Source organism: Melospiza georgiana, chromosome 17, assembly GCF_028018845.1.
Source record: "Melospiza georgiana isolate bMelGeo1 chromosome 17, bMelGeo1.pri, whole genome shotgun sequence".
Lineage (NCBI taxonomy): Eukaryota > Metazoa > Chordata > Aves > Passeriformes > Passerellidae > Melospiza > Melospiza georgiana.
In genome coordinates, this window is record NC_080446.1 from 14,128,150 (window position 1) to 14,145,286 (window position 17,137).

The following is a 17,137-nucleotide window of genomic DNA, read 5'->3' on the forward strand; positions in this document are numbered from 1 at the left end:
TGTTCCTGTGTGCCCTTGGCTCCTGTGTGTGCCCATGGCTCCTGCTCCTGTGTGCCCATGGCTCCTGTTCCTCTGTGTGCCCATGGTTCCTGTGTGCCCATGGCTCCTGTGTGCCCATGGCTCCTGTTCCTCTGTGTGCCCATGGCTCCTGTTCCTGTGTGTGCCCTTGGCTCCCGTTCCTGTGTGTGCCCATGGCTCCTGTTCCTGTGTGTGCCCTTGGCTCCTGTTCCTGTGTGCCCATGGCTCCTGTTCCTGTGTGTGCCCTTGGCTCCTGTTCCTGTGTGCCCATGGCTCCTGTTCCTGTGTGCCCATGGCTCCTGTTCCTGTGTGCCCATGGCTCCTGTTCCTGTGTGTGCCCATGGCTCCTGTTCCTGTGTGCCCATGGTTCCTGTGTGCCCATGGCTCCTGTTCCTGTGTGTGCCCATGGCTCCCGTTCCTCTGTGTGCCCATGGCTCCTGTTCCTGTGTGCCCATGGCTGCTGTTCCTCTGTGTGCCCATGGCTCCTGTTCCTCTGTGCCCATGGCTCCTGTTCCTGTGTGTGCCCATGGCTCCTGTTCCTGTGTGTGCCCATGGCTCCTGTCCCTGTGTGCCCATGGCTCCTGTTCCTGTGTGCCCATGGCTCCTGTTCCTGTGTGCCCATGGCTCCTGTGTGCCCATGGCTCCTGTTCCTGTGTGTGCCCATGGCTCCTGTTCCTGTGTGCCCATGGCTCCTGTGTGCCCATGGCTCCCGTTCCTGTGTGTGCCCATGGCTCCCGTTCCTGTGTGTGCCCATGGCTCCTGTTCCTGTGTGCCCATGGCTCCCGTTCCTGTGTGCCCATGGCTCCTGTTCCTCTGTGCCCATGGCTCCTGTTCCTCTGTGCCCATGGCTCCTGTTCCTCTGTGCCCTTGCCCAGGCTGGGTGCTGGTAGGGCACTGGGAGGGTGTTTGGCTCAGGTGACATCCTGCAGGTGGAAGGAGCCTGCCCTGTCTGCCTGGAGGATGGGGAGGGTGTTGTGGGGGTGGCTTGAGCCCTGCAGTGCCTCCCCAGGGCTGGTGCATCATGTGCTGTGGCACTGGTGGGTGTTGTGTGCTCAGTGTGGAGCACCTGCTTTATCCCCAGCCTTGTCCTGCCCAGCCAGTGCCCCTTGCTGGATGTTGCTGGAGGAGCTGGAAGCCCCAGCTGTGCCACCAGATCATGCATTTCCCCTCTCTCCACTCCTGGTGTGTTCCCCACTCTGCTGCCTGTGCAAGCCTTGCCTTTTGAAAGGTCAGAGTTTCCCTGGAAGAGACACATTCCTTCCTTGATGGGGCTGCCTGCAGTGATGGAAGGGACAGGCTGGGCAGCCTGAAGCCCCAGGGGCTGCCAGAGCCCCTCCCTGGGGCAGGGATCAGGCACTGGGCTGGGGTTGCTGTGGATCTGTCCTTGATGCACCCCCTGCTCCCAAGTGTCCATTCCTGGGGTGCTCTGGGCTGAGCTTTGGGGTCCCTGGGAGCTGCAGGGTGTGCTGTGCTGTGTGACAGCTGTGCCCAGGCAGGGAGGGCACTGCTGGGCAGCAGGGATGGCTCTCAGGGGGCAGAGGATGGTTTCTCATCGCTGCTGAGAGATAAAAACTTCAGCTTGTGCTGCTGATTGGGTGTCCCAGGGAGGGATGAGGGAACTGGGGAGCTCTGCAATAGCAGCACCCCCGTGTCACCCTCACTGCTGTGGCACTGTGGGGCTGCTGGGCAGGGGCAGCCAGGCCCTGGCATGGCTGGGTGGGATGGGAGGGGCCCGTGGGGCCAAGGAAAGCAGGAATGTCCCCAGAGCTGTGAGCAGCAGGACGTGCCCTGCCCCGAGGGTGACACCAGGGCTCAGTGGTGACACGTGGTGACTGTGGGGGTGCTGCTGCTCCCATCCTGCTCTGCTGGGAGCAGGGGAGGAACCAGGGGGGACTGGGGGCTGTGGGGGCTGCTGGCTCTTCCCTCTCCCTGCTCTGTGGAGTCTGGGCTGTGCTTCCCTCTGGAGAGGCACCGGGTGCTCGCAGGGGCTGGCCCAGGGCTGTCCCCCTCCAGCTGGGACATCTTCATTTGGCTGTTAATAAGCCTGTGGAAGGAGTTTCTTGGCTTCTGAGGGGACACAGCAGCTCATTCCTGGGCTTGTTTGCTCAGCTGGGAGGTGTCACCCAGCAGGGTAGGAGTGGGACCTTGCTGAGTGCCCCAGGGCTGGCAGAGGGAGCGGGCTGTGTGAGGGAGCAGGGGGAGCTGCCTTTGCATCCTGCCGGGCCCAGAGGAGGAGGAGGCACCTCAGCCCTGTCCCCAGGATGCAGCAGAGCTGTGCTCCCCTGCCCTGCTTGTTCCTGGTGCCAGAGCAGGCTGCAGAGGGTTGGTGTCTCGGATGGGCTCTGCCCTGGCTGCTCTGCCTCTGGCAGCTGTCAGGGTGAGCTGCCACGGCTGCCTGGCTCCAGCCTGGCTGGGGGGATGGCTCCCTGTCACTTTGGTGGCTTCTTTTCCCTCCCTAAGTTTCTCATGATTCATTTTTGACATGTGGCACCAGCTCTGGAGCCGCAGGGACGCTGATCTCCACTTCCAGCGTGTCCTTTTGTGCCATAAGCTCAGGCTGCTCCATTAACCCCAGCTCAGGGGCTGGCCCTGGGGCAGGAGGGCACTGCCCGTGCCCTGCAGGCCCTGGTGCCAGGGGAGGGTGTGAGGGAGGCCTTTGGTGCCTGTCAGCAGGGTCAGATGTCTGTGCTGCCTGGCTGGGGCATGATGAGCGAGCAGATGTCTGGGCTCCTGGCAGCTGCTGACATCATGTAAATCCATAATTGCCCAAACACACACTCAACACGTGTCAGGGAGGGCTGGGCTGGCTGCAGGGGAGCTGGGAGAGCCCCAAACCCAGGCTCCTTTGGGGTGGTGGATCCCACAGCTCGTCCCCCAGGATCACTGTGTGTTCCCATGAGATCATCCCACCCTTGTGCCTTTGCTCTCCTGCTTTTCCCCACTTGACCCAGTTCTTCCCTTGGCAGCTCCAGGCTGGCTGTCACACTCTGTGATGACGAGCTGCTGTCTGCTCTGCTCTGGCTGCTCCTGGTGCCTCACTGGGCCCTGGCTCAGCATCCCTGGGCAGCTCAGCTCAGCTCAGCTCAGCTCAGCTCAGAGGGGTGGGCACAGCAGCTCCACAGCCCCAGCCTGCCTGGCCAGGACAGTGTCACACACATCTTTTCATGGAAATCCTTTCTGTTACAGTGCTCGCAAGGGTTGCAGGATGAAGAGAGAGGCGAGAATGTTGACCTCATGTTCAGAAGGCTTGATTTATTATTTTATGATATATATTACATTATAAATATACTCAAAAGAAATAGAAGGAAAAGTTCTCAGAAGGCTAGCTAAGCTAAGAATAGAAAAGGAATGAATAACAAAGATCTGTGTCTCAGACAGAGAGCGAGAGCAGCTCTGCTGTGAGTGGTCAGTAAATCCAAACATCCACCCGAGACCAATCACGGATCCACCTGTTGCATTCCACAGCAGCAGATAACCATTGGTTACATTTGGTTGCTGAAACTTCTCAGCTTCAGCAGGAAAAATCCTAACGAAAGGATTTTAATGAAAAGATGTCTGTGACACCTTTCCTAAGGATTTTCTCCTCCTGAGAAGCTGAGAGGCCTCAGGAACAAAATGTAAACAATGATTATCTGCTGCGGAGGAATGCAACAAGTGGATCTGTGACTGGCCCATGTTGGATGTGTGTAATTAATGGCCAGTCACAGTCAGCTGGCTCAGAGTCTGAGCCACAAACCTTTGTTATTCATTCTTTTGCTTTCTATTCTTAGCTTAGCTGGCCTTCTGAGGTGAAACCTTTTCTTCTATTCTTTTAGGACAGTTTTAATGTACTATATATCATAAAATAATAAATCAAGCCTTCTGAAATACAGAGTCAGATCTACATCCCTTCCCTCATCCTAAGACCCCTGTGAACACCATCACAGGACAGCACCACCTGCCTGGGCAAAGGGGCTGAAATGGCCAGCAGAGCCCTGCAGGGCCTGTCCCCAGCAAGGGGAAGCTGGGGGGGCCTTTCCTGCCCTCCCCAAAGCCTGTCCCCTGTCCCCAGCAAGGGACCAGCCCACCCAGCCTGGAGGAGCCCTTCCTGCCCTCCCCAAAGCTTGTCCCCAAGAAGGGACTGGTACACCCACCCTGGAGGGGCCCTCGCTGCCCCCTGGTCAGGCAGGCTCTGGCTGGACCTGTCCTTGGTGCCCCAGGACAGGAGAGGATGTGTTCTCAGTGTCTCTGTGGCCAGCCCATGGTGATTTCCTCCCCCAGCAGGTTCAGACCTCTCAGCTCTTCCCTTCCTGAGCTGCACAACCATTCAGGCTGGAAAAGACCTCCAAGGTCATGGACTCCAGCCTGTGACTGATCACCACCTTGTCAGCTAAACTGAGTGCCACATCCAGTCATTTCCTGAGCACCTTTAGGGGTGGGCGCTCCACCACTGCCTGGGCAGCCCTTCCAATGCCTGGCAACCCTTTCAGTGAAGAGATTTTCCCAAATATCCAATTTAAAACTCTGCTGGTGCTACTTGAGGCTGTTCCCTCTCATCCTGTCTCTGTTCCCTGGGAGCAGAGCCTGACCCCCCCAGCTGTCCCCTCCTGTCAGGAGCTGTGCAGAGCCACAGGGATCCCCTGAGCCTCCTTTTCTCCAGGCTGAGCCCCTTCCCCAGCTCTGTGCCCTTCTCTGGACATGCTCCAGCCCCTCAAGGTCTCTCTTGTGAGGGGTCCAGAACTGGGCACAGCCCTGCAGATGAGGAGCTGCTGCTTCGTGGTGCAGTGCTGCCATGGGGTGGGACAGCTGAGGTCAGGCTGGCAGGACAAGGTGACAGAGCTCACCTGGGCTGCTGTGAAACCCGTCACAGGCTGAGGTGAAGAGGGAATGCTCAATTGCTGCCTTTCCTGCTGCCCTTCATGTTCCCAGTGTGGTGTTTTTGAGCTCAGTCCCACCCTGCTGGGCAGGGAACAAGGTGCTCTCCTCTCTGACCTCCTTCCCAAGGCTCCTGGCCGAGGGCTGGGGGCAGCAGGCTCCTCCCTGGAGGGGGAGTGCCTGCTTTTGCCTCTGTCAAGGTCAGGACTGAAGCACTCAGGATGGTATTTTGTGTTCAGACTCAGGTGTTTATTATATCTTACCTGTATCACAGACTTACAAGGCATGGGTTCTGTAGTATTTCACTAACAAGGTGCAAAATGGCTGAATGTCCTTCTCTACAAGGGAGGGAGGTTTGCTGAGATGGAGAACAACTCTCAGAGCTGAGGAGGATAAAGCCCTGGTGCAGGTGGCGGTGCAGGAGAGGAGTTATGGAATCCCAGAGTGGTTTGGGTTGGAAGGGACCCTAAAGCTCATCTTGTCCCACCCTGTCCAGCCAGGCCTTGGGCACTGCCAGGGATCCAGGGGCAGCCACAGCTGCTCTGTGCCAGGGCCTGCCCACCCTCACAGGGAAGAATTTCTTCCCAACATCTGATCTAAATCTCTAGTTTGGAATGGTTCCCTCTTGTCCTGTCACTCCCTCTCCATGTAAAAAGTCTGTCTCTCTCTATTTCCAGTGCCCTTAGGCCCTGGCAGGGCTCTGAGCTCTCCCTGGAGCCTTCTCCTGTCCAGGTGAGCACCCCCAGCTCTGCCAGCCTGTCCCAGAGCACAGGGCTCCAGCCCTGAGGGCCTGGGTGAGGAGCCTTGTCCCACTGTCCTCTCCAGCACAGAGTGCTCAGGGCTCACTGGGAGGGATGGATGGATGGATGGATGGATGATGGATGATGGATGGATGGATGGATGATGGATGGATGGATGGATGGATGGATGGATGGATGGATGGATGATGGATGGATGATGGATGGATGATGGATGGATGGATGGATGGATGGATGATGGATGGATGATGGATGGATGGATGGATGGATAGATGGATGGATGGATGATGGATGGATGATGGATGGATGGATGGATGGATGGATGGATGGATGGATGGATGGATGATGGATGGATGATGGATGGATGGATGGATGGATAGATGGATGGATGGATGGATGGATGGATGGATGGATGGATGGATGATGGATGGATGATGGATGGATGATGGATGGATGGAGGGATGGATGGATGGATGGATGGATGGATGGATGGATGGATGGATGGATGATGGATGGATGGATGGATGATGGATGGATGATGGATGGATGGATGGATGGATGATGGATGATGGATGGATGGATGGATGGATGGATGATGGATGGATGGATGATGGATGGATGGATGGATGGATGGATGGATGGATGGATGGATGGATGGATGGATGGATGATGGATGATGGATGGATGGATGATGGATGGATGGATGGATGGATGGATGATGGATGGATGATGGATGGAGGATGGATGGATGCATGGATGGATGGATGATGGATGGATGGATGGATGGATGGATGGATGATGGATGGAGGATGGATGGATGGATGATGGATGGATGATGGAGGTGCTCCCTGTGGTGAGCTGGCTGGATTAAAGCAGCTCTGGGGGCACTGTGTGGGGCTGCAGTGGGGCTGCAGCTCCAGAGCAGGCTGCAGAGCCCCAGAGCAGGCTGCAGGGGCCCAGGGCAGGCTGTGAGCCCCAGGAGAGGCTGTGAGCCCCGTCCTGCCCAGGGTGAGTCAGCTCTGGTGATTCAGCTCGGGCCAGCCCCCCTGCTGCAGCGGGAGGAGCCACCGGAGATGTTTTCCCTCCCTCGACTCAGCAGCGGTTCCTGAGCCTGCCTGAGGTACAGCAGCTCTGAGCTGGGAGATGTGCTCTGCCTGCCAAGGGAGCTCCAGCACATCTGGCACAGCTGGAAATCCCAGACTGGTTTGGGCTGGAGGGACCTTGAAGCCCATCCTGTTCCACCCCCTGCCATGGCAGGGACACCTCCCACTGTCCCAGGGGCTCCCAGCCCTGTCCAGCCTGGCCTTGGGCACTGCCAGGGATCCAGGGGCAGCCCCAGCTGCTCTGGGCACCCTGTGCCAGGGCCTGCCCACCCTGCCAGGGAGGAATTTCTTCCCAGTACCCCATCTGACCCTGCCCTCTGGCAGTGGGATGTGGTGGTGTTCACAGGGGTCTCAGGATGAGAGAAGAGATGAGAATCTTGACTCCATGTATCAGAAGGCTGATTTATTATTTTATGATATATATTATATTAAAAGAAAATTATATAATAAAGCTTCACTAAAGAATAGAAGAAATTATTTCATCAGAAGGGTAGCAAGGAATAGAAAGGAATGGAATGATAATGAAATCTTGTGACTGACCAGAGAATCTGAGACGGCTGGGCTGTTATTGGCCATTAATTAAAACCAACAACATGAGGCCAATCACAGATGCACCTGTTGCATTCCACAGCAGCAGATAATCATTGTTTACATTTGGTTTCTGAGGCCTCTCAGCTTCTCAGGAGGAAAAATCTGAGCAAAAGGATTTTTCATAAAATATGTCTGTGACAGTGGGAAGCCAGTCCCTCGTGTCCTCTCACTCCATCCCTTGTCCCCATCCCTCTCCAGCTCTCCTGGAGCCCCTCCAGGCACTGCAAAGGACTCCATGCTCTGGCCAGAACCTTCTTTTTTTCCAGGCTGAAATCCATTCAAATCCATTCACCAACCCAAGCACTTCAAAAATCTTACTTGGGCATCTTTCCATGTCCTCTCTGGGCTCAGATGCCCTCACCTGGAGCCACAGGAACTGCCCACAGGTTCAGTCCTCTCAGGGCTTGGCCCAGCTCGGTGCTGCAGCTCACAGTGGGCTCAGAGGCTGCTGTGCACCCCCAGTGCATGGCCATGGTGCTGCCAGCCTATGCCTTCCTTCTGCAGGATTCTGCAGAGCAGGTGCCTGTGCCAAGCTGAATCCTGGTCGTGGGGGGGGGGTTGGTTGCATTTTGCAAGTCACTGAGGGGTTCTCAGCCTGGCTGTTTGTGCTGTCTGAGTGCTTGGATACCAAAGGATTCTCCTCAGCTTTGTGGGGACACAGATGCTGCTGCTGTGCCTTTGTACAGCAGTGAGACTGGGGAAATGTTTCCTTAGCAGAATAGAGGCAAAGGCAGGTAAGAAAGGTTGTTCCAGGCTGGACCTCTTGCCATCCATCTCTGCCAGGGCTGCTGTGAGCTGGCTCAAGGGGGATGTCTGGCCATGGTCCTTCCCTGGTTGCTATTCCTGGCTCTTGTTCAATCTCCTTTGACACCCTTTTAGTCCTTTTGTGTATCTGTGAGATGCTTCAGAGGATGGAAATTTCCAAGTTCCAGTTTCCCTGCAGCAGCTGGAAGCAGCTAAGCCACACGGGTGCTGCAGGACTCAGAGTTTCAAACCCTCAGGGTCAGGGTGGGCGCTCTGGGGACTTCGGTGCTTTGGGGTTCGTGCAGGAGGGGCACGGTGTGGTGGTGATGCTGCATTAATGGGGATAATCCCCCATTATAAATACACCCTGCCCTGCAAACAGACAGGGACAGCAGCTGGGCAGGGCTGGGCACTGCTCAGACACAGCCAGGAGGGTGTTAGAGGGTGTTATGGAGGAGGGAATGGCAGTGAAGCCACGGGGTGTGGGCATTTCCCACCTGCAGCAGCACTGGGGCTGAGGGGTCCCACTGCTGGGGATGGTGGAGGGCTGGGAGCATGTGGGGCCCGTGGAGGTGGGCATGGGGCAGCTCCACTCTGCTCCTCCAGGCTTGGTGGCATGGCCTGGCCCTCCCTGTCCCCTCCATGGAGGGTGGGCAGGGCTGGGCACCTCTCTGTGCCCCCGAGGATTACCCTGCACAAGGAGCTGCTGGGGAAGGGGGTTCTGCCCCACACAGGGACCTGCCAGGGTCTGGGTCCAGCACAGCTGCTGGGGGAGCTTTGCTGTTTTGTTGCATTTTGCAAGTCACTGAGGGGTTCTCACCTGGCTGTTTGTGCTGTCTGAGTGCTTGGATACCAAAGGATTCTCCTCAGCTTTGTGGGGACACAAATGCTGCTGCTGTGCCTTTGTACAGGAGTGAGACTGGGGAAATGTTTCCTTAGCAGAACAGAGGCAAAGGCAGGTGAGAAAGGTTGTTCCAGGCTGGACCTCTTGCCATCCATCTCTGCCAGGGCTGCTGTGGGGATGTCTGGCCATGGTCCTTCCCTGCGTGCTGGTCCTGTCTCAGCTCCTGGGAGCTTTGCTTCAGTGAAAGCCCCGGGGCTTATGGGGACTGTCCAAGGTAAACTGGGGAACACAAGGATAGGTGTCAGTGAGCCTGGCTCTGTGGGAGGCCCTGGAGGCTCCCTGGAGCAGTGGGACACCCCTGTCCCACAGCACCTGGGGCATGTCCTGCCTTTGGGGCAGGGGGAGGTGACAGGAGCCCGGTGTGGGCAGCACTGAGGTGCCTCCTCCTCTGCACCTGTGTCCCCTCTGTGTCCCTCTGTCCCAGGATGTCCCCTACAAGGAGGGTCAGAGCTGCTGAAGGAGTCCTTGTGCTGCTTCCCACCCTGCTGCAGCCCCGAGCTCACTCGCTCTCCCTTCTCCCCACTCTGATCCCTCTGGCATCCCTTCCCTTAAAAACATTTCTCTCTTATCTTTGATAATTGCCTGTGAGGCCTGGGCACCCCTGAGGCCTCTGAGCTGCCCTTGCCTTGGCAAAAGCTGAAAATCCTGAAAATCCTCTTTCTTCCCATGCCTGGGCTCCCCCAGAGGGGCTGTGTCCTTCCTGCAGCTCCTGGGCTCCCTGTGCCAAGGCACCAGGGGATGGTTCCATGCACAGCAGAGGTTCCTCATCTGCCCTACAGCTTCTCCTTGGAGCTGTGGGTGCTGCCAAAGACAGGCTGCTCCCTGCTGTTCCTGTCCTGCTGCATCCCAGAGTCAGTGTCCCTGTCCCTGTTCCTCAGTGAGGTGTGGAATCCTGCCGTGGACAGGGACAGGACATGTTGCACATGTTTGTGTCATTTAGTCCAATTTGGAGACACTCTGGGGTTTTTCAGGGTCCTAGTCCCGTGCCAGGCTGTCAGTGGTGGCAATGGGGCTGAGCAGCCACAGGGTCCCTCTGTGTGACACACCTGGCTGGGAGAGGGGCAGAGGGGAGGAACCCGAGGGAAGCCTGCCCTGGTGGCTGCAGATGCTCAGAAAGTGTGAATCAGGCATCCCAACAATGGGCAACTGGGCTGAACCCCTCAAACACTCAAAGAGCAGCCCCTCCAGTGAGTGCTCTGAGAGAGGAGCTGAGGACAGAGCTGAGCAGACACTGACAAGGACGAGGGTCCAAGGGGGGTGTTTGGGGAAAAGACTGCTGTGGGTGTGGGCCAGCTGTGCCACGCCAGAGCTCCAAACCCTCCCTTCCCCTGCTCAGCCTGTGAGGGCAGCAGGACAGTGTGGGGACAGTGTGGGGACAGTGTGGGGACAGTGTCTGCCTGTGGCTGGCTGGCACTGGGTGCCTGAGGGTGCCTCTGCTGGCTGGAGGTTACAGGGAATGAGGAGCCCTCACCTGCATTTAAGCCCTCAAGGGGTGATGGGGCCTGAAATGGCAGCTGGGTATGGGATCAGGCTGCTCCCAAATGCCCACCCCCAGCTGGGTATGGGATCAGGCTGCTCCCAAATGCCCATCCCCAGCTGGGTATGGGATCAGGCTGCTCCCAAATGCCCATTCCCAGCTGGGTATGGGATCAGGCTGCTCCCAAATGCCCACCCCCAGCTGGGTATGGGATCAGGCTGCTCCCAAATGCCCATCCCCAGCTGGGTATGGGATCAGGCTGCTGCCAAATGCCCATTCCCATCTGGGTATGGGATCAGGCTGCTCCCAAATGCCCATCCCCAGCTGGGTATGGGATCAGGCTGCTCCCAAATGCCATCCCCAGCTGGGTATGGGATCAGGCTGCTCCCAAATGCCCATTCCCAGCTGGGTATGGGATCAGGCTGCTCCCAAATGCCATCCCCAGCTGTGTGAGGGACAGGGGGTGCCTTGATGTGACTGAGCCCCACATGTCAGGGCTGGGTGAGCTCAGGGAGGGGACACAGGGAGGACAGTGGACAGTCCTTTCCCCCAGCATGAAGGCAGTGCAGCAGCTCTTGGCCAGTCTGGTCCCCAGAGGGAGAGCCATGGTGCCCCTGGGCACAAGGGCCAGCCCCCAGCACGGGGGGCTAACCCTAATGCCCCCCAGGGCCAGGGAAGGGTACCTGGGCTGCACCAGCCCTTTTTCTGCTGGGGTGCAGGGCAGTGGGGCGGCCCCTTCCACAGTGCCCCCACACTCCCCTCCTTCCCTGAGGGCATGTCCGGGTAGGGATGTGCCCAGGGCTGGTTCAGGGCAGGTTTTTCAGTTGATTTTTCAGCCTTTCCAGCACAGCTTGGCCATCCCTCCCCTCCCTCCACCCCAGCTTTATTGCTACCCAATTAATGAGGAACGTGTTGGTGCTTGAAGTCAGAGGCTCTATCAGCAGCTTCCCAAATGCCTCCAAAGGAGGGCTGGCAGCTCTGCCAGGGTGAGGGGCAGGGCTGGCACTGATGCCCTCCGCCCCCACAGCATCCTCTGCTGGGATCTAAGGGCTTCTGGGCCTCTGAACTGAAACTAAAGCCCAGCTCAGCCCTGAGCTGTGTCCCACTGTGGTCTGAGGGAGCTGCCTCTGCTCCTGCCTGAGGCACCAAGTTGTGCTGCAGGTGGCAGTGGGGGATGCAGCAATGCCCTGCTGTGCCATGGGGGATCACAGGGATGTGAGGAAAAGGTGCCATGGGGTCAGAGGGGCAAGGGGGACTCTCCAGCAGCACTGCCTGTGCAGGAGCTCAGCTCAGTGCTTGCTTGGGGGGCACTTCTGGGGCAAGGGGAGCACCTGTGGGACCCCCAAACTGCTCCTTCCTCCAGGAGGCACCTTGGGGGTCTCACCAGTCAGGAACCACTGAGGCTGGAAAGGAATTGCATGTGTCAGGTCCAACCCTTATCCCTGCACTGCCAAGGCCACCACTCAGGCATGTCCCCAAATCTGAGTGTCCTTTCAATTCCCCCAGGAATGGTGACTCCACCACTGCCCTGAGCAGCCTGTGCCAGTGCCAGCCCACCCTTTCCAAGATTTTTGGAGCCCAGAGGAGTTTCCACAGGCCCCTCTGCAGTTAGTGGGTAGTGGATGCAGTGTGTGTCCCTTTCTCTGGGTCCATCATTGCTTCCTGCCAGGGATGGAGGGAAGGTCCCTCCTGTCCTCCTGTCCCTGTTTTCCCCTGGATTCCCTGTTTTCCCCAGGATGGAGGGAAGGTCCCTCCTGTCCCTGTTTTCCCCAGGATTCCCTGTTTTCCCCAGGATGGAGGGAAGGTCCCTCCTGTCCCTTTTTCCCCAGGACACCTGATGGAGCCTGCAGGGACTCTGTTCAGCTGTGGGTGACCCCAGCCCTGAGCAGTGCTGAGCAGCCAAGAACTGGTCACCCCCAGCCCCAAGCCCCAGTGGCTGCAGCCTCCAGGAGGGCTGGGAAGGGGAGGTTCAGGGCTGGCAGTGCCATCGGGGGTGCTGAGGCTGCCTTGGCACGGTGGGTGCTCCCAGGGGGGCTGCAGGCCCCACTGCAGGCCTGCCTGAATTGTGGGGATTGCACTGCTGAGGTTTGGGTTAGAGTGCAGGTCAGGCAAGGATTCTGGAGTGTGAGTTTGCTGGTAGCTGTGGGATTCCTGGCTCTCCCTGGCTGCAGGCTGCTGTGTTTCACTCACAATGGGACCCCTGGGCTGTCCCAGTTCAGTGGCTCAGGAGTGCCTGTGAAGGTGCCCAGCCTCAGGGAGGGCTGTGGGGGCTGGAACCCCTTCCCTGCCCCTCTGCTTCCCCCAGGGCTGATGTTCATGACTGGGGAACAGTCCGTGAGCATCCCAACCCACGGGTACCACTTGGGGAGCTGGTCCTGGTGAGCAGCTGGGCACTCTGGGGTTCTGCATCCAGCGTGGTCACCCACACAGTGAGTGCCTGTACCCCACAGCCAGAGCCTGACGGGGTCTCCATACCTTGTGCTTTGTCCCCTTGTGTTCCCGCTGGCTCAGCATGCCCAGGGCTCCCATCAGCGTGTGCCCAAACTGGCGGGTCCTGCCCACACCTGGCCAGGACCCCCCAGCCCCTGCCTGCCCCCGGACCCCGCCGTGTCCCTGCCCGTGCTCTGGCTGTCCCCTGCCAGCAGGAGCTGTCCCCGTGCCCGGCGGGGTCAGTGCAGGGCTGCAGGGAGCCCCTGCCGAGGGTCCGGGCCGCGTTTGCTCCGCGGGGCTGTCCCTGCCAGGGGACCGTGCCCTGGGGACAGGGATGTGCCGGTGTCACCCTGGGCAGGGCCGCTGAAAGAGGAGCCTCTGTTCAGCCGCCGGCCCAGCCTGGGTGTGGATGGCAGCGCAGGGTTCGCTGCCCCGGGCCCCATGGCAGGGCTGGCAGGGCAGGACGGTGCCAGCTTGCCTTGGCATGGAGATGAGCAGCCGAGCTCTGCTGCCCTGCCGGGCGTGCGCAGGGAGGATCCCGGCGGGAGTGCCCGGCCCGGGATGAGTCAGGCGTTTGCGGGGCCGGGGGCGATGGGGGCGGCACCGGCACCCGGGGACACGCCCGGGAGGGCAGCCCCTCTCCCATCCCACCCCATCCCATCCCATCCCATCCCGTGCCGGCTGCGGCAGCAGCGCACATCCATCCATCCTTCCATCCTTCCTTCCTTCCATCCGTCACCGCGCGGGGCGTGGGAAGAGGCGGCTCTGCAGAAGGCGCTGCCTCGGCCGCAGCGCCCGCCCGGCGGGATGAGCCGAGCCGGGCCGAGCCGAGCCGGGCCCAGCCGAGCCGGAGCCATGAGCAGCTGGCACCCAGGTAGGGCCCCCCGGGCACGGCGCGATGCTCGGCCCCGCTGTGCTGCCGCTGCCCCGGGCTCAGCCCGCGGGGGCTGCCTGGGGAGGATGGGGAGGATGGGGAGGATGCGGCTCCTGGAGCCCGGGGACCACGGGGGCGCTTGGACTTGATCTCAGAGGTCTTTCCCAAACTTGCTTCTAGGATTCCATGACGAGGCGCTTTTACAGCTCGGGGCACTGCAATCTCTGCCCCTGCCAGTCCCCGTGAGGAGATCAGGGTTCAGTCTCCAGGAGCAGGGGATCCCCTGTGTTTCTGATCCCCCCCTTCACAACAAACAGCTCATATGATCCTCTGGCCCTGCTGCAGAGCAGCACAGGAGAACTCTCAGGCTGCACTGCGGAGTTCTTTGGGGATTTGTGTGTCCCGTGCCAGGGGGGTGAGGTCCCAGGGATGGCACTGGGGCCCGGGGGTGGCACTGGGGCTCAGGGTGCTGTGTGCTGTCGGGGCTTTGGGGCTGCTTTCCTTATTTGCTGTTTCTATGGAGGATTCCCAGGACTCCCCGCCGGGCTCCCTCAGCTTTGCAGGATGGCTGCACAGCACTGCCTGTGCCCCTGCCCCCTGTGCCCAGCTCAGCGCTGTGCCCAGCTCAGCCCTGCCCGGTCGAGGTGCTGGGTGCCACAGCCCCGGGGAGCATCTCGGTTCTGCCCGGCCCCTGGCCCGTTCCCTGCAGCCACTGCCACCCCCGCAGGGTGCCCCCCATGCCCGTGTGTCTGTGTGGCACCGTCTGTCCCCAGTGTGACCCCACAATGTGATGGGGCTTTGCTGCCGCCATCAGCCCCACTCGGAGGGGTGGGAGAGGAGGTCACTGGGTTGTCACCCAGCCCTGTGCTCCCCACCCGAGCTGGAGCCCCCTTTGAGCGCTCAGCCGTGGAGAGCCGCCCTGCAGCCGGCAGTGCCTGGGCACGGAGGGGGAGCAGCCTGCAGGGAGGGAAGGGAAGGCTCTGCCAGAGCAGCGCTGCAGCGCCTGGAGCTGCGAGATGCTGGGAAAGTGCTGGGGCAAAGCAGCTGGGAAATCCACACTCCAGCTTGAAGGGGAAGGAGGAGGAAAACACCAAGGGGAGGAGGAGCAGGCAGGGAGATGATGGGAGGAGATTCCAGGCATGACAAGCAGGTCTGCCTGTGGTCCTGCTGAGGCTTCCTTTGCAGTCACCGTTCCCACGTGCCTGTTTCTGTAGCCTGGGCTCCATCCGGCTCCAGCCCTGTCCCCTGAGGGAGCATCCCCGGCCCTGGGCTCCAGCTGCAGCTGCATCGAGCCAGCCCTTGATGGAAACTGGGCTTGTGCTGAAAGCTCACCCTTGCTGGAAGCCAGGCATGGGGCACCAGGGCGTGTGGGTGCCAGGAGGAGCCCTTTGGGCACTGCCTGCACAGAGCAGGCTCTGGGGGTCTGTGCCCACTGCCTCCAACAGCCTCAGCACGGGATTTGCTCCAGTGGGACAGCCATGTGGGCAAGGCTGGGTGCTGGGAGGGCTGGTGCCCACAGGGGTGGGGTCCTGCTCCTGCTGTAGGAAGTATTTAGAAAGAAATAACTTTAGTACTCCATCAAGTTCACTGCACATGTGTAAACCTCTTTAACAGGTTTGTAACAGCAGATATTTCAGTGGAATTGTCCCTTTGGCAGCACTCTGGCACCTGTGTCCTTTCTGAACCCATGGCCTGCACTCGGGGGTCTGTGCTGGAACAGCAGGAGCTGAATTTGCACAGGAAAGGTGCTGTGGGATGGGCAGGGCTCCGTGGCTGCTGCTCCCTGTCTGTGCTGTGCTGCCCCCTCCCATCAGGGACAGCTCCTGCCCATGGCACAGAGCTGCTCCCAGGGCAGCCATGGGGAGGCCATGGGGTAACAGAGGGACAGGGGGCTGGGACAGGTGTCACTGTGAGTGTGCTCAGGTCCCTGCAGGGCCTGCAGGTGCCCCCAGGGTGCTGAGCACCCCCAGCTGGGCACAGAGGGTGCTCATGTGGGTGCTCATGTGGGCCTTGGTGTCCCTCTCCCACAGCCCCGGGTGCAGGTGAGTGCAGGTGACCAGGCTGCCACGGAGGGTGGCAGTGTCCCACAGCAGGTGCCACTGTCCCCAGGGGCTCGGTGCTGACCCTGGGCTGCAGCAGCACTGGGGTGAGTGGCAGTGCTGGAGGAGCCCTGGCCTTCCCCCTCAGCCCCAGGGCGGGCTGGGAACAGCTCCTGAATGCAGCCCTTGTGGCTGTGCCCGGGAGCGTGGCAGTGCCAGCGTGGTCCCTCCGTCAGGGCTGTGCAGCTGCAGGGCTCAGCTGCAGCGGGGCCGTGCCTGCAGCCACTGCCCCTGCCAGCCCTGGCTCCCTCCAACAGCTCCTGGCCCCAGCAATGACCCTGTGGAGGGAGCAGAGCCTCCCCAGCACGGCTGCAAGGCCAGAGACTGAGGGATTCCCTGCCCTGGGAGCAGGGACATGGTCCCTGGGGGTTTGCCAGGCTCCCTTAGCAGAGCCCTGCCACCCTGGCACTGCTGTGCCATGCTCTCACTGGCTTCAGATGGAAGGCAGTCCCTGGGATCAGGTTCCTGGCGCACCATCAGAAGGTTGGAACTGGAGCTTAAGATGCAGAAGTGAGATGGGATGAATTCCCAGCTTACTACACTTAAAAAACCCCTCATTTCCTCAGGGATCACTTCAGGGAAAAAGTAGTTTGGAAGAAAGTTGAGAAATGCCAAGTGAAAAACTCAGCATGTTTTTGGCCCAAAGTGATGCGTTGTCATTTTAGAGATTTCACGTTGATTAAAAATTCACACACTGAGATCCAAGCAGAAGTGCTTGGGAATGATCCACACAGGGACCAGGCCTTGGAGTGAGCAACTGCTTGAATTTGCAGTGGAAAAAAGCAGCTCTGTTTCCTCTGTGGAAAAAACAAACCAGCAGTGACCTCTGGAAGCTCCTGGTGGCCTTGGCCGAGTGTGGGGTCTGTCAGGAGGAGCTGATGCTGTTCAGGGCGGGTTGTCTGGCCTGTCGTGGCCAGCAGAACGTGGCTGTGGCACGAGGGGTGACGTGCTGGGCCCTGGCTGTGAGCTGAGGCCCCTCGGTGAGCACGCAGGCACGGGAGGGGAGCGTTCCCAGGATCTCCTGGCTGCGGATCCGGCGGAAGGCGTAGGCTTGACTCCCTGTCTTCTCCATCACCTCCTCTCCGTTCCCTCCACCCCCAGAGCCAGTTTTAGTCATTTTCTTGGGAAGGTTTCACATCTTCCCACGGCTGAGGACACCTGAAGGGCAGCAGTGGGACAGGAGCTGTGGTGTGGGATGGGTTTCTTTGTGAGTCTCAGTGACACTGAGCTGAGCCTGAGCTGTGCATCCAGATCTGCCAGGGATGGGGCACCCAGAGGGTCCTGG

General features: G+C 59.6%; 1 protein-coding gene across 12 annotated transcripts in view; it reads left to right on the forward strand.

Moving 5' to 3' along the window:
* EPB41L1 (erythrocyte membrane protein band 4.1 like 1) overlaps positions 1 to 17,137 on the forward strand; it is a 68,311-nt gene that overhangs the window by 19,103 nt on the left and 32,071 nt on the right. The window contains exon 1 of one of the 12 annotated variants that reach the window (XM_058036436.1): positions 13,658 to 13,753. The exons of the other annotated variants lie outside the window; for them this stretch is intronic. The gene's annotated coding sequence lies outside the window, so the exon portion shown is untranslated. Of the gene's footprint in view, positions 1 to 13,657; positions 13,754 to 17,137 lie in introns of those variants that run through there. 12 annotated transcript variants of the gene reach the window in all.